At 36.1% G+C, this 22699-nt stretch overlaps 1 protein-coding gene across 5 annotated transcripts in view; it reads right to left on the bottom strand.

The window, feature by feature from the left end:
- Positions 1–22699, bottom strand: part of Lingo2 (leucine rich repeat and Ig domain containing 2) — a 1050166-nt gene that overhangs the window by 590126 nt on the left and 437341 nt on the right. For all 5 annotated transcript variants that reach the window (XM_041667315.1, XM_041667314.1, XM_041667313.1 and 2 more), the window contains one exon: positions 10203–10283. The gene's annotated coding sequence lies outside the window, so the exon portion shown is untranslated. The remainder of the gene's footprint in view (positions 1–10202; positions 10284–22699) is intronic.

Below are 22699 nucleotides of genomic sequence, written 5' to 3'. Positions count from 1 at the left end.
ATATGTATTCCTTAATGCCTCATTCTCCCTATTATCTCATTGACTCAATAGCTAGATGCATTATTAATTCAGGATGCCTGTGCCATAATGGATCCAAGAATAAAGTAGACATGAGAATAAGGCAGTTGGAATTTGCTCTACACGGACAGATGAAAAAAAATACATATCTCCTGGGCCCTTGGTCAAAGCATTGTGTTCTTTCTCTCTCTCCCCCCCAGTTCATTCTCTGAGCAGTGATAGTAGGCCATGTTTATAACAAGGTCAGATTGTTGGTACAGGAGGGATTACCTGTAGTTGGGATGAAATTGTTTCTTGGGAAAACCTTTCTGTTCTTAATAAGAGGATGCTCATATAAAAAACAATCTTCTAACAAATTCTAGGACAAGTTATTTCTCCAGACTTTAGTCCCTCCATATAACTGGATGTGAGTAAAATCCTTACTCTTTTCTGGTTCCATATGCAATCTGGTCCCTCACAATTAAATGTTAATCACTTATCCTGCAGTGAAGTTCATCCCATTCATGAGTCACTAAGCCTGTCCATATACTGAACTCACTGGCTCTGTGTAATCAAGTTTCCTTTCTGTTGTCACTGGCCAGAAGTTTGATTCTGTTACTAAAAACATATATGTGTGTGTGTGTGTGTGTGTGATTATTTACTATTATTATGTTATTAAAAGCATTCATTCACTACCACACATTTATCTGATTATAATGTATAAAACCACGAAGCCAAAGGCATGAGAATTTATGTAAAATACCTCCACTTTGGAGAATTTAAGACAATGAGGTCTTAAAATAGGATCAAATCTCAAAACTAGGATAAATAAGATAGCTATTTCTGTTTAGAACAAAATGGGGGTAACATTTCTTAATGATAAGTGGAAAAACATGTGAACGCATAAAGCAATGATGTGTAGATTTTTAAATCTGTGGCTCTGTGTGAACTTCGCTGTGCCGTGGAGGACCAGCATTCATGAGGCAAGGGAGGAGGGGCGAGGGAAGATATTTTTAACAAAGTCATCAAGGCACTCATGAGGATGGCATATTTTCCATGAACATGCAACATAACTTGGTACTCTGTTCAAACACCACGCAGCATAATGGAAATGACACTTTCAGAATACTGATTCTCCCACAGGGAACTCACCAGTGAACTAGGAAAAGATCACAGGCTCTGACAGCTGATTGGTGAATTAATTAGGTGCTGAACTCTGCTAATGCTTCTGTAAATTACATGCGGGGCATGTACTGCGAGACAGAGCGATTCCAAGGACGCTAGGTGTCACACAACAGCAGGATAAAATGTAATCAGAATCCAGAGGGAGACCTGCTGAGATTAATCTTACTGATATTCCTTTCTGAGGGGAAATTTACATGGGGTAGCAAAATTATTTAGCATCCAGGGGGAATGGAACTCAGGCTATATTATTTCTCTCCAGAGTTTTCCTGATGCAAGTCTAAGGAGTTCATCCTCATCAACTTCCCAGCAACCTCTTTAGGGGATCCTCGCTTTGTGTATGAGCAAGTGATTGGAGACTTTGAAGAGGGCACAAAAAGGACTGCACATGGCTTCACCGTGACATCCTCACTGTTCTTGTTGAATACAGATTCTCACTAAATACTCTATTTCTGGAATGTAGATTAATGGCCTATAAATTGCTGAGCACTTATGATGCTCTGGATTAATCCTTATAACCATAAGTAGAAAAGAAACATTCTTTATTACTGATCTTTATTGTTAAATATCCCTTGGTAATTGATTTATCAATTAAGGCTTCTTGAGCATGTTAGCCAGATTTTCATAGTTTTGATAAATATCTGAGAGATTTTAATGGAAAAAAAGATAGTTTGCATCTTAATTTGAATGCTTAGCTATCCAAATTGCTTTGAACCTGCGATGAGGTAGACTATCATGGTGGGGAAGGCATAGCTGCTTTCCTGATGGTGGCAAAACCAGAGTCAGACTGAGAGAGAGGCAAGGGATAAATACTTTTTTAAGACAAGCTCCCACTGACATCTTCCCAATAGGGCTAATTTCCTAAAGATTGCATTGTCTTCCAAATTCAGCTCCCACTTCCGGGCCCAAACTTTACATAGGTACCTAATGGTGATGTTTCATATTCAAACTACAACTTTGGAAAAAGCATTTCATCTCTCTGTCTTTGGTTTATTTATCTGCCAACTGGTAATAGTCAGAGCATTTATTTTTTAATAGTATAGTGAGGATAAGTACATAAATCTTAAAATATTGCCTAAAACACAAAAATTATTATAAGTCAAAAATCATCTCTAATAATATAAATGAACAAAAAAAGGAGAGTCCTTCCTTGAAAAAAATCAACTTTTAAGAAACTGAAAAACACATTATTGTCAGCACTTGGTGTATCACAGAATTTTGAAGATTTAAAATCTTTCTACTTGTCTTTCTCATCACTTCCATAACTGGAAAAACATGGAGGTAAATACAAGCCAAGAAGTTTATCTTTCAGATAAAACAAAAATATCTTCTAAATACATCCCAAGACTCTTGTGACAAACAGGTCATGTCTCAGCCTGTCGGGCTACAGTTGCATCTTGGTTAGCTGCTCTATTTTCCCTGAAGAGATAGCATGAAGGAAGCAAAACGCAGTTACATCAATTTTATTCTTATCACATCAAGACAGTAGGGATGGGTAAAGAGGATACAACTCAAATCCTGACTAAACTCTTTGCTTTCAATTCTTCAAAATGTTTATCAGTAATATTTTAACATCCTTGACCAATAACATGGATCTCTAAAGATAAAAATGGGCATAGAGTAAAAACATGCAAAACATGTTTCAATTTCAGTTTTTTTTTTCTTTCCTGTTGCTATACAGTGTAAATAATTACTGAGTCATCATAAGTGCCCTGCTCATGGTGTGGGATACATAAGATGTGGATCAGGATTGATGGAAGAATAAACTTGAAAGTATACCTGAGCTATGAAGTGTAATACAGCATGAGGTATTCAAACTCTTTGTTCTGATAGAAAAGGCTGCAAAAAAAAAAAAAAAAGAAAGAAAGAAAGAAAAAGAAACATAATAAATGTCAGACACAAACTATTATATTTTGCTTTCTTCCCCAAAAGATTTTGGTAACTGGCTAAGTTGTTTTTGCTGAAAAATAAAAAATAGTAAAAAAAAAATTTAAAATATATTCAATGTGTCCAAAGGTTTAGTTAGTTGTTATTTGAAGTGCGGCAAGGCTTGGAGCCCAGGGATGCCTTCCTTGGGACACAGTATCAGCATTTCTGTCATCTCTAAGGAAGCTGTCCCTGTGAAACAATGTCAAAGGGAGAGACTGCTGCTTTCATGTTTAATGCCAGTACAGAGAATTGTGATGAACAGGCATGGACGAACGCCTAGATTAAAAGCCTAAAGCCTTTATGTTCATTCTTTTTTTTTTTTTTTTTTGGTTTTTCGAGACAGGGTTTCTCTGTGGTTTTGGAGCCTGTCCTGGAACTAGCTCTTGTAGACCAGACTGGTCTCGAACTCACAGAGATCCACCTGCCTCTGCCTCCCGAGTGCTGGGATTAAAGGCGTGCGCCACCACCGCCCGGCTTTATGTTCATTCTTAATTTAATCCCAATTTGCTCATTTTCATTTATTCAAGTTCAATGCTTTTAAGAAAAGTATAGGTTAGACAAGATAACCTAGGGAGTAGGATTTGGTTAGTTTGCATTTAGACTTAAGATGAAAAGAACAATGTATTAGATGGAAAGAAGACTGAGCACCAGCAAAGAAGCCACCCTAGTTGGTCAGTGTGCCCAGGAGAGCATGGAGCCATGCCAACATGCCTGAGTTTTCAATGGCACCCGGGATTCTCTCCTGTACGGCTCCTCTAGTCTCTCCTTGGAGGCTAGCATTTTTTTTTCCCTTTGCACATTTTTTTTTCTTCAGAGTCTGCACAGACAGTGTGTTTTAAATTTCAGCTTAAAATAAAATAGGCATGTGGGGCTTTCCCTGACAATACAACTTAAATCAGCACCTCTGCTTCTCACCTTGTTTCACTTCAGCTTAGCTTTTATTATTGCTAAGCATTTTCTTTCACATATTGTATTATTAATACATGCCCTATATGACCCACTTAGGGCACAAAGCCTATGACAAGGATTGTATCTGCTTATGCTACTTATGAGTAATCAGAGAACATAAATTATACTCAGTCAAGATTGAATGAATACAAGCATGAATATGTGTTTCAGAAGGTCACGACGATGACAGAATAAAAAAAAGGGTTTCTTGTAAACATTGTATTTTAATACTGATGACAGCATTCATAAAGAATATACTCTAATATCCTGAGATCACTATATTTTTTCTTCACATTGATACCATAAGAACTGAAGAGAAATATGTCATCAAATGCACATACTGTCTAAGTACAAGGTAATTGGATTCACATCTGGATTGATTTTAGAGCAGTTAGGCTTCACTACTTTATGTGGGATTTCCCTCTGTTTGCTATGATTACTATTAATGAATAAAGAAAACTGGTTTGGCTTGTTGATAGGGCAGAACTTAGATAAGCAGGAAAAACAAAGCTGAATGCTGGGATAAAGAAGGGCGGAGTCAGAGAGATGCCATGGAGCCACCAGTGGAGATAGACATGCTGAAACTTTGCTGGTATGCCATGACTTAATGGTGATATACAGATTAATAGAAATGGGTTAAATTAATATGTAAGAGTTAGCCATTAAGAAGCTAGAGCTAATGGGCCCAACAGTTTTTTAAACAATATAGTTTCTGTGTGATTATTTCGGGTCTAAGCTAGTTGGGCAGCCTGGAACCAACAAGCAGAGGCCTCTCTACTACAACTATTTTGACTAACTTTGGATGTAGTTAACATGCTAAGTAGTAGACTTTTTTTCTTCTGTGCTTCTTAGAACCCTCCACACACATGTATGTAGTTGATCCACTAAGGTTATATGTCACAGGCAATCAATTGTCAGAGAACCCTTGCTGGGTGTGTTATCAAACTGGAGGAAAATATGTGCAGTGGCCTACTCAGTGGGAACACCTTCTGAAGAATAGAGAAACCCACACATTAAAATAGTTAATTCAGGAATGAGTTTCCAGTATCTATAACACAAACCAATATTATTTGAGGCCATTGATACAATCTGTGTCTCAGTGAAAGTGTTTCTTTAAAGAAAACACAAAGACCTCAATGCCTTAATTAAGTAATTGGTAAAAATCTTACCTATATAGATGAATGAAAGGAAGCCACAAAATGTAGGCAATCATCTGTAAATATTTATCTTGTAACTATAGTGTTGATCACTACTGACTCTAAGAAATGTTGATAAATATATACTAGGATGAACATTAAAGCCCACATATTTTATCTTCATAATTAAAGACAAAACCATAGATTTTTAAGCTTGTACACTTTGGGAATCTCTATGATACTGAGATGTACAATCAGAGGGTCTAACCTAGACAGGCTTCCAGTATAACCATGCAGAGAATACAAAGGAAAATCCAAGCTGATGCTAACATATTCTTTAGAAGTAAATGATTTTATTCAATACATGAAAACAGTCTAATTAAAAGGCCTACATCGTGTCTTGAGCAAAGCCCCAGATGACTAAAAATAATAAAATAATCATAAGAGATTTAAATTTATGCTCTAAATTGAACTAATGGGAAACTAATTCCTGGGATCTAATTCAAGGCTATAGAAATAGCAAAACATGTAGTTCATGACAGATTATAAGTTATCTTTTTCCCACTACTAGTTACTAGCCAGTCTTCAGATGTCATTGAATAAAGAGTTGCCGTTGCCCCTTTGCATGCTCATAAATTAAATCTGAGACCTGGATTATAATCAATACTACAATCTGCCTTAATTTGTGCAGATCATGTCAGGTAGATGGTTAAAGTTATGGAAAGACGCTCCTATAATTTATCTGCATACTACTTTACAGATGAATTAAAGTTTATTCCAATAATTAATAGAATTAAAAGAATTCTACCATTTTTCTACATGATATTTCTTAAAGGTTTTCTTAAAATGAAGATAGTATGGACCATCAAAAACCCCCATGAAATTAGATGAAATGATGTAATGGCACATGGAAATGTTACTTCTCTGCATAAAGACCATGATGTAATGGCAGATTGCTGAGATAATGAGCAACCAAATCCATTGTGAGAAGCAGGCTAAACATACCACAGAAACAGCTGCAAGCACCAATAGGGTGGCAAATACTTGTAAGGGCAGCACTCAAGAGGACAAGACAGTATGCAGCCCAGGTAGGCAACACAATGATATACCGTTTAAAAAACAGATTTCATCTATATCAGAATTTATATAGTTATAAACAGTATATGGCAACTTTACATTGTATATGTACATCATATGTTAGATGCAGCAGGTAACTGTGTTGAAGACAAACTCCAATTTCACAGGATTTTTTTTCTGCTTTTTATTTTGTTTTTTTGCTCTGTACTTTTTGTTACTTAAAATAAACCCATATAATCCTATTTTAAAATCTAAACGAACCAATCAACCAACCAACCAGTCAAAGTTAAACAACAACAAAAACAAATTGTTCCATTCTGGATCATGCTCAAGTATTCTGGGCCTGTTTTAGAGACACAAACAAAAATTTTAACCTCCTCTAACTTGACATTAACATACTTGTAGAGAGTTTCCATCTTCTCAAACAATTTAGAATCCAGTATTGAACAAACAAGTAAACTTAATCTTTTGAAATTCACATTGCTTCGTTATGGTGTCTGCTCTAAGAGTTTGATTTCAAACAAACATACTTTTGCTATGTAGAATTTTCTCTTCTACACTCTTATACTAGTTTTGCAAATATATATATATATATATATATATATATATATATATATATATATATATATATATAGTTTTACAAACTACTATTAGACTGCCAATGAAAACAATGTTCAAACTAGGTCTGACCTGAAAGCCTCCTTCCTTTGATATGTCTTTCATACTACAAGAGAATTCTAACAAGCTTTCAGTGAGAAAGCAATCCATATTCCTATACAATTGTGACACCTATAAATAACATGGTCTAGAAGAGAAAAATATTACCAGAAGTGCAATAATGACACCATATCTCGGCAGTTACCAACAGCTCTCTAATTGGACTTAAGGCACACTCAACAAGAGGGGCATCATGCCTGGTGCTGAAAACCTAGCCAACTATTTAGGATAGTGAGGTCATCATGGGGCTTAGAGAAACCTATTAATGTCAAAGATTGGCGTGATTCCTAACTGCATTATAAAACTTACCTTATAACCATAAATGCAATCTCTCACCCCTCACTAAAGAAGCTTCATCTTTTCAGAATATAGAGATCATTATAGAAACCCATAACTAGTCGAAATCAGAAATCAATTGATTGCATTGTATCCAGACCCAGTGGGTATAGCCCCAGGACAACTTTTTCTCCAAAGGCTGAGGATGGCAGTGAGCTGATCTAATCTTAGAATGAGTCAGAGGATGTAGGATCTATCTTTTCATTTCTTTGTGATGCAAACTTTTATTAAAATGAAAGTTGTCAGTGCCGAAGCGATTTGCATGAGGTTTTGATATTTTTAAAACACCCCTTTACAAGCAAATGGAATTTTAATGTTCAAAATAATTTCTAATAATTTCATAAAGTAATAATGTGCATTTCACTTTCAGCATGTCAAAATATAATATACTTGCAAATATTTGCTATCAAGGCACATGGGAAAACAGTGAGTTTTTTGTTTTCAGGATAAGAGGTAGCTTTAAAGCTTATGTAAATTCAAAAAAAGAAGAGGTTAATTTATCAGAATTCCTGAAACCCACAGTAAGCACTGTGAAAGAAGAGACTAAGAAATATTTCAAGGAGTAATTGTGTTAGATGGTGTCTTTGAATCATTTCAAGTTTAACATATTTAAGTGTCATTAAAATATTCTCTTCTGATTATAAGAACTTTGTAAATGACAGATAGTTTATGAAGAACAAATTAGCAGTGTCTCTGAGTCTCTTCACATAACTGCCAATTCTTCTATTATCCCATCCAAGCAAATATAATGGACATTATTGTATACTGTGAGCTGTGTGTGTCTTGGTGTGATGCTTAAGTTTTGGAACTGTAAGATTTAAATTTTAAGCCGGGCTGTGGTGACGCACGCCTTTAATCCCAGCACTCAGGAGGCAGAGGCAGGCGGATCTCTGTGAGTTCGAGGCCAGCCTGGTCTACAAGAGCTAGTTCCAGGACAGGAACCAAAAGCTACGGAGAAACCCTGTCTCGAAAATCAAAAAAAAAAAATTAAATTTTAGCAATGACATCAGCATTCTTGTACATTTCGTCTTCAAGGTTTCATGTTTTACTCCTGGACAAAGATTATTTTTTAAATATTCTTGTCTTTTCCTTTCCTTTCCTTTAAATTCCCCCTCTTCCTTCTTCCTCCCTTCCACAGTTTCTGTCCTTCCTTATTTAGGGCTGCATTTCCGCTCAGGGACAGTGTCTCTTTCCTCTCCTCCCAAGCCAGTTTCTTATACCGCTATGCAGTTATGCATTTCTGTGTAATCACCATTTGAGGTAATTAGACCATCTGCAAATATATCATCCTTTCCTTGATATTTTATTGGTCTGAGATATATGGTACAAGGTAGAAAGAAATTTTCTGTGAGTTCTGTATTTTGATATTCACAAGGGCAGAATTGGTAGCCTCATACATCTTTTCATACTCAAGTTTAAATGAATTTTATTTTCATCTAAATTTATTTTGTTTTTACTTTTCTAGATTTTTGACACAAGCCCTTACTATTGTAGTACTGTTGGACATGGAACTCACAATATTCCTACCTCAGGTTCTTGAGTATTAGGCTTACAGGCATGCAGCACCAATATTCCTCAGAGATGCCTTATTTTCCCACTAATCCTTATTTCCATACTCTTTTTTTTCTTAGTTTAGGTGACAATGGGAGATTACAAAGGTTTCAGTCCAACATCAAACAACAGTAGAAAAGCACTCATTCATCCATGAAATTTTAATGCAGACATCATAAACAGAGCCAGGAGAGCTAGAAATGTGGACAGGAGTTTCAGAAGATGGCAACCTGCACTACACATCTATAAAACATGGAAGACGTAGCTACTAGGACTCATGAGGGGAAAGGGCAGGAGTAACCCAGTTTTAAATTTATGTTTGCTCTGTAGACCCCTGCATACCCTGTATCAATAAACAAAGCATAAGCACTCATAAAGATCCATCCGAAGCCATCAGACATTATATGCAACTTTGTTCCTTTTCAGACTTTCATATGATATATATTGACCAAATTCGACCCATTCCCTCCCCTGCAATTCTGCAATTTTATATCTTCCCTGACACTTTCCTCTCCCATTTATGTGCTCTCTCTCTCTCTCTCTCTCTCTCTCTCTCTCTGTTTATAAAACTCTCTGAGTCCACTTAGTGTTGCCTTATGTGCATGGTACCAGACAATTTATAGATAGCCATTTAGCATTTGTATGTGTGAAAAGAACCGTCTCTCACGCACCTAGAAACCATCAAGCGTCAGTTGCTCTTCAGCTAGGGACTGGACTTCATGAGCTCTTCCCCATCTGTGCTGTCAGTTGCTATGGTTTGCCTGCAAATTTCGTGCCTGCAGTCAGAGCTGACAGGAGTTCGCAGTGCAGTGGTGTTATCACGTCCAACAAATGCTTCCTGTCAGACACTGACTACTTCTGACTCTTAGACGCTTCGCAGGCCTCTTTCATGACCATTCCCAGATCTTGGGGGTAAAGGTCAGAGAGAGCCAGGCAGAGCTGATTACCCCACTGACTCTTATTTTCCGCACCTTGATCAATTGTGGAACTCAGTATTAAGCTGTAGATGAAGGTTGAGAGTTGCACTAATATATGGGTATGGTTAAAGACACTTGCCAACAAGTTAGAAGACTTAAGTTCAGTCCCAAGGTTCTACATAGTCAGAGCTCAGGTCAGAAGATACTCTTGCAAAATACATAATTTTAAAAAACAAAAAGCAAGCAGAGTATAACCCTTGGATATGCTAGAATTTTCATAAAGGCACTAAGCAAATACAAACAGAATCCAAGTAGTTTGCAATACGTTCCATAAAATATAAGAGTTTAACAAGTTTTAAGATGGTATTCACTTTCATCTCCAAAACACAACTAAAATAAACTCAACATTTACCTCATATGCTTCAAAATTCACAGAACAGCTTAGAAGTCCTTAGAGCTCATGATGCTGTCTTTCCGTGGCACTCGTCAATTCCTAGAAATAAAAGGAAGACATAGGAATATTCAGAGCACTATATATCTTGCTACAATGACGGTGATTACCCATAAAATTTTATTGTGATTCTACACTGCCACTTAAAAAGTGCTTCCCAGTGTAATGCTGTTATTATGGCTTTTGTTAAATTGCAAAATATAGTGAGGGAAATTATATCTGTCTGGGACTTCCAAGATGCTCAAATAGAGTCCAGATTATAAAGTACCACAAAGAAAACCCACATTCAATTACATATATTTTCTTGAGAGTGAATGTTGTACTATGAAAACAAGAATTCATTATCTAAATGTTTTCTTACTCTACATACAGTAGTGTATAAATATTTTTCTAAATGAAGAAGAGGGCTCCTTGTTTAGGTTTTAGAATGATTACTTTAAGTAGATTTTTATCAGGAACTTTAATTCATGTCCCATAATTTCTCTATACAACATACATAGTACACGAAAATACTAGTCATTGTTTTAAGAATTCACTTGGTAATAGACAGCCAGCGCATGAGTTTGTCAGACAGATGACTCTCATTCCCCTTGTTTATGAATCTTCTATAGGAAATTATGGAATGTCAAGTAAGTATAACTGATAAAATGACTCCAGTAATAATTCATATTTAGATTTTAGTTTTCTATAGGACCAATCACTTAAAAATACTTGCTAAAAGCAAATTAAAATGATAATTAAGGTGCATTGAGAATCAGGGCATGGTGGCTCACGCCTTTAATCCCAGCACTCGGGAAGTAGAGGCAGGCTGATCTTAAAAAAAAGAACAAAAACAAAAAAGATGCATGGAGTTTTGCTGGTGCCTTGTGTTACTCCTCTATCTCCACTCACATGAAAAACCTATTCTTTGTAGGAATGGCAACATGGTCAGTAAGTAAAGCACCTTCTTCACAAACACAAAGACTTCAGTTCTAAAAGAAAGGTATAGCTCCAAAGCTACAGAGAAACCCTGTCACTTAAAAAAAAAAAGTCGGGTGTCGCAGCACCCATCTGTGACTCCAGTTCCAGCAGAAAGGACTGGGAAGAGAGTAGGATCTCAGGGGTTTGCCAAAACAGCAAGTTCCAGAAAGGATCTCTAAGAGAACCTTGTCGGTAAGAAGAACACTCGGCATCTTTCTCTGGAATTTATATGGGCAGCTGGATGCTGGGGAGATGGTTTATTGTGTGAAAACTATTAAACTTGCTGACAAGCGCGGGGAACTCGGTTTGCATGCCTGGTTCATCTAAGAAGGAGATATGCACACAGCACGACTTCTCAACAGTGTTATTGTGTTCTCTCTGATCTATGTCAGCACACAATCTCTAAGTTGGAGTTTGCATGTTCCCAAAAAGGAATAAAAACTTTAGTTTGTAATCATATTTAAAGATCACAGAGCTAGGTGTGGTACCACACAGCTTTAATACCCAGCTCGGAGATGGTTTAGATGAGAGATTTGTAAGTTTGAAGCAAACATGGTAAACAATCAAATCTTGTCAAAGATAAATAAAACAAAAAAGTAGATATATTTTTATATTTGACATCTTTATTGTAGAAGAAATGTGTATTATATTTGCAATTTGCTGTCATGTTTTAACTTTTAATAAGCAATCACTTTAATTTAGAGATGTTATTGTTTGACAGATATGAAAAATAGATTATGGCAATAAAATAAATAATATAAAAGTAAAAGAATCAATCAGACCACCACAGCCATTAAACAAAAGCTGAGTTAATAACACATAAAGTTTAGATGAGAAACACAAAACTATGTGAGATTGTTGGCAAGACGGAAACAGACATTGGTTTCCGAGGAGCAGTTGAGGAGTCCCAACAGAAATAAATTCGGCTTTATTGTGCTGACAAGCGAATGTATAAGGAACACCTCCCAAACTATAATTCCCAGGCAGTAAGCCAAAGCTGGCTGTGATGTTTTACAGGATATGAGCAGAGAGTTTTTGGACATGTTATATGTGCATTAGGTATTTCCCACTAAAATGATTTCAAAAAAAGGAAAACAAAATTGACAAAGAAATATACATCTTTAGGGTATAGAAGAGGAAAAATATGAAAATCAAGTTTCATAAGAATTGCTAGATGCAGTTTAACTGAGTTGATTCAAAAGTTACAATAAGAATAAACAGGTTTAAAGATTTAGAAATTTGACAGAATTAAAAATTCAAAGTGAAGGCTAATACTTAAATACAAAAAAAAATGAGGATTTAGTAGTCAGAAAAATACCTCTGAGACATGAATAAATTGAAATGTGTCCAAATACATTTGCATGGTCAACAAAATCACACTTGAATTAGTTCCTTAAATAGGAAACTATGGTGAGTCAATTTCATGATCATGATCATGCTGTGGTGACATCGACACAAAGTGTCATTAAAGAGGAGCGATACATGGTTCCAGCAATAACTTTAAAGATAATAGTTTTTAGATTGTTGCCAATCTAGGCTTGGTTACTATTCAAACAAAAAGGACTCTACTTAGGAATCTAGATTTGTACAATTGAATTTCTATAATCAAAACTATAATTTTACTTATTTTTTGAAGACAAACTATAGAGCAATAATTATAGATAAGCAAAATGACATGTTACTCAAAATGTAGTGAATTAATTTTTTATTTTTATGGGAGTATTTTAAAGCATCTTTGAAAATAAATGAGAAAGAATGATCTCCCTTCTCTTTTGAAGGGAAAAACACATATTGTAAGTGAATCACCCTCGGTTAAAGAGCATATAGTAATAAATTTACAGCTGATTCAGAGGAAAATGATTTTTTGTTTTGAATGAATAGTTATTAAAAAACAAAACACAGCATTCTTCTTTGTTCCACAAATAGATCTAACATTTCTCAGACTTTATTTCAAGATAGGAAACCTGGAAGAATTTTATTTTTCATAGCAAAAATCTACTCTGGCCTCTTCACTCAGACGGTGAAAATTACCTTATTATTGACATTTTCTTCACCATATTTATATTCTTGCACAGTAGTGTAGGGCATACACAGAAAGAATGAAGATTCAGAGTTCATGACGGAAAGTGCATTCCTGAGACAACAGAGGAAGGCTAACAGCAAAGCAGCCTCTGAGGAGCATCTGACTGATTGCAGCATCTCAAGAGGAAGTGCGCTGACAATCGAATAAGATTTCTTCTAAGGGAAAGGATGCACTCTACATTGGGAATAGACGACTCACTCAGTGACAAATGAGTAACTAGATGGCGTTTGCATCTTCTCTACTTTTATTTTCTTTTTAGATCCAGTAATTTGAAAAGGAGAAATGATGACCCCTATATAAGCTAGCTATGCTCATTACTGCTTTTCAAACAGTGTTTCAGGGTCAGCAAGATGGCTCAGTGGGTGGAGGCTCCTGACCCCAAGCCTCATGACCTGAACTTGATTTCAGGACTCATATGGTGGAAGGAAGGAATGAATTCAAGCAGGCTGTCTTCTAATCTCCCCTTGTGGGCTATGGCACGTACACACACACACACACACACACACACACACACACACACACCAGCACACAAGGATTCAAAAGAAATAAAATACAAATGAAACAAACCATTCTTTAATTTGTTCAATGTAAGTTAAGTCATAGGAGATATTAAAGATCACCCTTACTATCTGAGGCACCGAATGTTATCCCATAATTACCTCAGGATGACATATCACACAGTCAGCACCATCTCCATACTAGCATAAATAGATAGCTACAGTCAGGAAACCAGAAAGAATAATAGGAATTTGAATAAAATGGTGCTTAACCAAGTTTGAAACCTATAATCAGCACAGCAGACCAGAGGTAGATGAATTCATGTTTTATTATCAACATTTCACAGTTATTAAACAAGAGAGAAATTGTGAATGAAAGCTTCCCTGTCCTTGGGTTTGGTGCTTTGACCCTTTCTTTAAAGAAAGGTATTAAAATGCAAGGCAGTCTGGTTCTGTAATTAAAGCTAGACTAGAAGATTCATAAAAATCTAATATTTTAAGCAGGTAACATTCACATAAAAATAAAAGATTTAATTAATGTGATATTTCTAGCAAATTGATGTCATAGAAGTGATATTTCCTCAGGACATAAATATTCAAAATTATTTTTCATTAGAACAGATAAAATTGAATATACCATTGCTTTCCTAAGTCAAGTAAACCAGTTATGTAATTATCAACCTACTCCATAAAACAGCTAGTCTAAATACTAAAAATTAAAGCATATAACTTCTTATCTTAATAAATTAACCTAGCTATACTACTTACCTAAAACTATATATGAAAAGAAAGAGGAGATAGTCAAGGGGTTTTGATTGAGTTACTCACTATAAATTGTGATTTTGAAAGCAAACATTTCCCAAGTTTAGAAAAATCCAGTTACAGTACTGATCAATTCTCTCTACAGACTCCACCTAAAGCACATTGCCAGAAGTCTATTGAAGGAGAGTCTTGCTCCTTTACAATACCCAGTTCTAGTTTAGTATGAGATGCACACTGCCTGTTCCTCAATAGAAGAAAAGGGAAACCTCAAAACAGCCATTTTTTTAAATCTTCATTTCAAGTCGCCTGGTTTTCAGCAGCTTTGTTCGGGGACTCCCAGCTGAGCGATGAGGACTTCGCTCCAGAATGCTTTGGTGGCACACACTCTCTTTGTTCGCGGCTTTCTTAGAGACACACCTGCTAAGGATATCCGTATTTTTATTCGCTTTAATCTTTCAAAACCCTGGAGTGGGATGCAATGCACTGGTGTCTTTTTATTAGGTCAATCAAGTTAAAACTTTTTATTCTGCCTAAACTTTTGAAAGTTGAAATGCCAATGTAACAATAATCTCTGGCAATAAATCTCCATGCTTCATTTGGAATTAAATACAGTTCAAAATTATCTGCCCATATTATGAATTCTCACACACACGCATGCACACACATGCATACACATTAACATTTTCAAGCCCAACAAAGAATCATACAATAATTAGTGAATATTTTTCATATACCAAGCACTGTTTTTAACACAGCTGTTTGCTAAGTTAATTTTCAGAACAATTCAAAGATATTATTTATTGATTTTATTGATACCACAGAGGGACAAAGTACAACTTTCAACCAAGGTATAGATAGATTTTTTTGAGCAAATAACAGACCAAGGTTTGAGACAAAACAGTGGTGACAATAACTTGAGTTAATAATTAATAACCTAAGTTATTAATCATTGTTATTAATTAATAATTCGAGTTATTAATTATTTCTGCTTTCTCTGATGGAGGAAAGCCTGTGACAGAAATCTAATAACTGCACAACTGAGCCTTAGCCTTCTTAGCCACACTTCAACACCAACAACAAAATGAAGTCAGAAATAAGCATAAAGGCTGACAGAAGCAGGTTAATAAAAAACAATGGTGACGACACAAGCCATTCCTGTTCAGTAAACATCCACAGTATTACACTAAACATGAACCAAAACCATGTGTAAAATCACTTATTGTATAAGTGCCTTAATGGAAAAGGAAACATCAGAGTTAGCAGCTTTACCAGTCTCACCTGGAAGTAGGTTCCCCTCTGATGAGCCAAGCAGACAGACCTGCATAGTTAGGTCAGATAGGTTTTTGGAATAGATTTATGCCTTTTGTTCTTCACCTTCAATTATGCTACCCTCTTCTCTATGACAGTTCCTTGAACCTTGTCATCTGTATTCCAAGTATAAGCCCATGTTCATAGTCATTTATATTTTGTTCTATGTTTAAACTGCTTAATAAACTATTCCAATGAATAATCCTTTTCAAAGGAGAAATTTTTTTATATTTGAAAGAAAATCCCATAATTTAAGATAATTCTAATAATGAGGATATTAGGTAGCAAATCGAAATTCCTTTTTAGTTTCTCATACGCAGTTGGCTATGTGAAGATGAAGCGGAATATCTCCTTCCTACTCACTGTCCGTCAGAAAGTCACTGAAGAGAATAGTGAGGACACTTACTTTCTAGGAAAAGTGCGTGCACACAGTAATAGCCGCTGATGCTCTGAATGAAGAGCAGAAGGGTTGCATTTTAGTTAGGGTTTCTATTACTGCGGTGAAACACCATGACCAAAAGCAAGTTGGAGAGGGAAGTGTTTATGTGGCTTATACTTCACATCACAACTCATCATCAAAGAAAGCCAGGACAGGAACTCAAGCAGGGCTGGAACTTGGAGGCAGGAGCTAATGCAGAAGCAGTGGACGAGAGCTACTGCTTTCTGGCTTGCTCCTCATGGCTTGCCTAAGCCTGTCTACTTACAAAACACCAGCCCAGAAATGTCACCACCTACATAATGTACTGGGCCTTCTCCAACTGATCCATAATTAAGAAAATGCCTTACAGTCAGGTCTTTTGGAAACATTTTTTTTTTCAGTTGAGGTTCTCTTCACTAGTGATTCTAGCTTGTGTGAGGTTAACATAAACTAGCCATCACAGGTTGTGTAGCCTAAAAACTTGTGGGAACTGCAAGCAAGTTTTTCCCATGAATCAAAGTGTCTTGATTCATTTCCGAAGGACATTCTTGTTTTATGGACCAAGGGGCACTGTAGAGAAGAAGCACCAATCTGTCTGGGGAGGCATTGTGGGTGCCAGTCTCATCTTTCTCAAGTTTGTTATTCTGACCAAAATGAGAGAAGGGTATTCCCGGACTGACAGATACCACTGCATCTCAGTTGTTAGAGTCCAAAAGAACTCACAGAATCCGAAAGCTTTTCCATGTCTCTAAGGTCAAAGACGTGTCCCAACATGTTGTCAGAAAGCCCTTAACAAGAAGGTAAGAAGCCAGCACCAAAGCACACAAGAGGCAACATCTTGTTGCGCCATGTGTCCATGTCCTGCAACACAAACAACAACATTGTGTTTTGAAAAACAGCAAAACAAGAAATATGGAGTAATGACTGAGCTTTTGCCCAGGAGACTGAAGGGAGCCAAAGAAAAATGTCAGGAACAGATTGCCAAGAGTTATGGGCTGTTCTCACTGAGAACTTAAGTCTAATAAAAAAAAATAACTCTGTAAGACTAATAACTATCTGATCAGACCTTGAATCTCCCAAAAAACACACAAGCAATGAATACTTTAAGCCAGAAATCTCAACTCAGAAGCAAGTGCCCCATGTTTCCCAGCTGTGCCTTCTTTTTCACGTCCCAGATGCATCCTTGAATCCATCTGTCTGTTATGAATGCTGCTGTTAGGCCCTCTCCAAGCAACTGGGGATCTTCTGTTTTACTCACATGGTCTAAATATGGTTTATCCTTGCCCTTTGTGTCTATTCACTATATCCCAGGCATAATTACTGTAAAATATCAACCTAGGCTTATTTATCCATAATTGACTTCCCTTGTCTGTTGGGTATAAATTTCATTCCTTTTTGTTTTTATCCCTAACTAAAAGACACTGTTTATGCAGTCACAGTAACCTCTTTTGCTGCATGTGTGCTGAAAATGCCTTTCTAAATTTAAAGTTCTAGCTTGGGGTGATGCTTTGTTCGAACTATCTTTATCCTATCCCTTCCTTGGTCTTTTCCAACTCTTTCTAGGTTCCAGTTTAATGAGTACATTCAATGCATGTTCTTTTTAATCAGGAATATCTTTTAATATTTTGCTTTATCTTCTTGAAGTTTCCTTCCCACCATTTCTTTGAACAGTATGATTTTGAGTACAGAATTTGTATCTAGTCTTTTTGTAATTTGAATACTGGAATTGTTATTTGCTGGTCTGCATAACTTTTGGAAAATTTCTGATGTTTACTATATTCCAACTTCTTCTTCTTTTTTTTTTTTTTTTTTTTTTTTTTTTTTTTTTTTTTTTTTGGTTTTTCGAGACAGGGTTTCTCTGTGGTTTTGGAGCCTGTCCTGGAACTAGCTCTGTAGACCAGGCTGGGCTCGAACTCACAGAGATCCGCCTGCCTCTGCCTCCCGAGTGCTGGGATTAAAGGCGTGCGCCACCATCGCCCGGCTTAACTTCTTTATTAATAGAAAAGATACCAAAAATATTTACTTAAAGGGATGGATGAAATTATTAAATGAGTTTGTAAAATTAGGTACTGGGAACATAGTGCATCCCCAATAACTGTGATATCCATTATTCTGTGAAATTATTTTTATCTAAATGATTATTACGAAACATTTGTTTCTTCTTTTTAACATGTCATATGAGGTAAAGTCCAGTAGGTCTACTGGTTACCACTCAAACCTGTATTAAAGAAAAATCTCAGCTAGTATTTATTTAATTAATTTGTTGACTAAGTGTATAAAACTATCTATTAATAGAAGTTAAAAAGAATCACCCATTTGCATCACCCATTTTAATAAAAGTAGGTCTTTAAGACAAGGAAGTTCATACAGTATATACTAATTGGTTTCTGAAGTAATAGGGGCGGCGGGGCTGCGTTCCCAGCACCCCGGCCGCCTGCTCGGCTAGCTTATGCCCCGAAATAATTACACGGACACTGTATTCTTTTAAGCACTGCTTGGCCCTTTAGCTCTAGCACTTACAGGCTAATTCTCACATCCCGATCAACCCATCTCTAATAATCTGTGAGAACAGGTCTTACCAGGAAGATTCTAGCCTAGTCCATCCTGGGTGGGAGCTTCATGCTGGGAGCGGGGCATGGTGTCTCTCTCAGGCGTCTGCTCCCGAGAGGAGAGCTTTCGAGTCTCTGAACTCACTTCCTCTTCCTCCCAGCATTTTGTTCTGTTTACTCCACCCACAGGGCCAAGCAGTTTCTTTATTGGCCAATGACCTTCCTCCATCAGGTTTCACTCTTTGAAAGGTTCATTTGGCATAAAGGAACTCATGATATTGTATCCATGCAATTCTTTTTTTAATTAAAAAACATTTAAAACTGTCCTAGGCAGTCATCTTGTGATCATGCATTATTGATATGCTTGCTAATTCATACCTGTAAACACTTTGATGACTCTCAGGAAAATATTGATATAATCTTTTGAGGTTTACAAAACTTCTTCACTACTACCAAAGTTAACATACAATTCTCTCCTGCCAAATTTACTCCACCAAAATCTTAAAAACGAAGTTCCCACTCAACCCAACTTATTCTTTTCTTCTGATTTCCCTGAATTGCTATTTTGAAGAATGTTCTTTTCCTTTATGATGAGGCCAGTGAATTATTTTTAGAAAGACACTAAATCCTTGATCTAATGCCCTAATGTATATATGACTCTTGTATCAAATAATTATATTAAAGACCTCTGATTCACAACTTTTATTTTTAAAATATTTTATTGAGATATGACTAACATGTAAAAGTGTATATATTTAATGAGTATAATTGTGGCAGTTTGAACGAGAAAAGTTACCCAGAGCTTCTCATAAGTGAATACTTGTTCCCCAAATAGTGGCACTTTAGGGAGAATTTTTGGAAGCTTTTGGAATTTGAGCATTGCTTGAGGAAGTAACCCCCTGTTCTAGGGATAGGCTGGAAGAGTTTGCAGCTTTACCCACTGCCAGTCTGCTCTCTCTGCTGCTTTTGAAAGTTGAAAATGTGCTTCCTCAAATTTCTGTTCTGTCCACCTGCTGCCATGCCTCCCCTGCCCATTATGAACTCTTGCTCCCAAAGCATAAGCCACAAAAAACTCCTTTTCTATTGCTTTTGGTTATGGTGTTTTATCACAAGAACAGAAAAGTTAGCAAAATAACAACTTAAGCATTTTGTATACAGATGTGAAACAATCACTATATTATATAGTGTTTCATATATATAATATAGTGATTTGTTATATATATAATAACAACCACTAACAATCCATAACCTCAAAAAGTCTCTATTTCAACATATATATATTTGTAGAAAAGTAAAAAAGAAATCCTGCATAATGAAGCTAGTTTGCTGCTCCATTTTGTTCTTTAGGGATATATTCAATTGATCCCTTATGGTTTTAGCATTTTTTAACATTTTTATTTGTATTTATTTTTATAAAAATTATATATTATATACTAGTCCTTTGAAATAAGTCCATATTTATGTCTTCCCACCCCAAATCTCTGATAATACCCCACCTCTAATAACCTCCCTCCTCTAGTCCCTAGTTACTAACTTCCATACCAGATCCCTAGTAACCAACATCCCCAAATGCTCTTCCCACCTCCAATCATTTAGAACTTAATTGTGTCTTCCTGTGCCTGGCTTCATTCACTAAACTTAATGCTACTCAGGTTCAGCTGCATTGTGGGAAATGACAATGGCAGGGTTTCCTCATCCCTCTTTTTTCCTTCCGTCCTTTCTTCTTCCTCCCTCTCCCTTCCTCCCTCCCTTTTATTTTTTTATCTCTCCCTGTTTTACTTAAGATGTAGGCAGGGCCTTATGTATTCAAGGCTTTCTTTGAGAAAGACTGCCAACTCTTGATCATCTTCCTAAAGCTGAGATTAAAGGCATAGCCTATTGTCCCCCAAACTGGATTTTGTTCATTATAAAAGACAATTTGTGTGTGTGTGTGTGTGTGTGTGTGTGTGTGTTTATGTGTGCGCACCTGTGTTTCTGAGTGTGTGTGTTACAAAGTGAATGTAAATGTCAGGCTGTTTATATAGCAGATTAATTTTCTTCTATCTGTCATTTTCTGCACTTTGTAGAGGCAGGAATTGGGGAAATCAATCAAACACTAAGTTATTGTAATTAGAGATCACACAGAAAGTTACCAAGCTCTACATCTTCTTCATATAATTGATGAGGACATTCTCCGTGCTCTTAAGTCTATGTGCTAAGCATACTGTAATGCAAATGCTTGACCAGATAAATTTGTAAGGGCAATATCCATTTTTCAAAATTAAACAGCTGACATTGTGTAGGCCCAAAGGCTCTGGTATAGTACATATTATTGATTAAAGTAATATTTTAAAATTATTATAGTACAAAAGAGGGCATTAAATTGGAAAACTACATTTTTTTTGTTTTTAATAATTCAAATTGGACCACTAACAGTACAAAGGTTTGAACAAATCTGTGGAATGTTTTTCTTGGTATTCAAAAGTCCTCAAATAAGGTTTGGTTTCATAGAGTACAGTCTTGAAACAACTTTAAGAGTACATAGTTCCATAAGCAGTGAAGCAAGCACCAGCCCATGAGTCCTTGGCATTTTTATCAGCAAAGAATCAGTAAAACTGTAGACCCAGCCCAGTGTTCTCTTTCTCTCTGGAGATGATACAGACCCCAGAGACAGCTCAGACCTATTAATATGTGGAAACTTGAATTTTCTGGAACATCGTGTTTCCTGGGTTTACGTCAAACCAGGATGGATTCTGCTAATAATTTCTGATTATCAGCACATCCAAACACCCAGATCCGATTATGGGTCATTTAGAGTCTCTATGACCTGTATCATTTTCAATGTCAGAGCTGAATCATTTCAAATGACCTGCCTTTTCACATCCTCTGTCACCACTGTAGTAAGGATTCAATTTAATAAAGGCAAGTAGTCCCGCTGCCCACACCAGAAGTAGAAATCTTGGGTGATGACAAGAATGCACCTGGACAACATGAAAACGAATTGCGATTAGAAAGTATTAATCATAACCATAAACAGTCTCTTGAAAATGGGTAGATTACATAGTATAAGAAAAACTCATTTATACCAAATAAAATATAATATTGCATTTATGGTCGAACAAATCTTTTACCTAGGGAAAGAAATATGAACAACATTATGTTGAGCATACTATAATATTACAGGGCAGCATTTTAAATATTATTGAATATGGTTTCCCAATTAATAGCTTTACTCAAAGAAAATAATACTGGTTATTTGAATAAATGTATCAACCAATTGAAGTTCTCTCCCTCTCTTTCAAAGATGTTGTAATTTACAAATATGTTTATGGCTAAATATATCATATTAATGATTCATGCACTTTGCACATGTACCCAATGGAGTCAATGTAGACCTCATGTAAATGGCTGTATATATAAATAATAATTTTTACAGTATTCAAAAATTATTTGTTAAATTACATAGGTGTTATTAAATTTTTAAATTATACCTATGTTGTGTTTATGCATTTATGGGTATGTGCACATGCATGCTGGTGTAGACATGGGTGTTGGGTCTTCTGAAAAAGCATTGTTCTAACCACTGAGGTCTATATCCCTGTGGTGGGATTTTGTTTTTAGTGGAACTATAAATGAATTAAGAACTATTTCCTAACACAACTTGTGTTGTAACATAGTTTTACTATGGTGAGTAAAACTATGTTCAAAATCAAAGATTTAAATATTTCTTGGGTAGTTACCAGAATGAACTCAGTGGATGGGAAAGTCGGATCCACTGAATAAAGCAGAAAAAGAAAGACAAGTGATTAGAAGTCTTTAAAATAATCGTCAACATGGAGTAATCTTCTATGATTTTGGACCAAATTTCAATCCCTTTAAACAGCTATAAGCTTATTGTTCCA

The sequence above is a fragment of the Microtus oregoni genome, unplaced genomic scaffold, assembly GCF_018167655.1.
Source record: "Microtus oregoni isolate MIOR12 unplaced genomic scaffold, Mior012 000017F_ref0000208, whole genome shotgun sequence".
Lineage (NCBI taxonomy): Eukaryota > Metazoa > Chordata > Mammalia > Rodentia > Cricetidae > Microtus > Microtus oregoni.
Note: the sequence above shows the minus strand (reverse complement) of the source record. Positions and strands in the feature narration are given on the sequence as shown.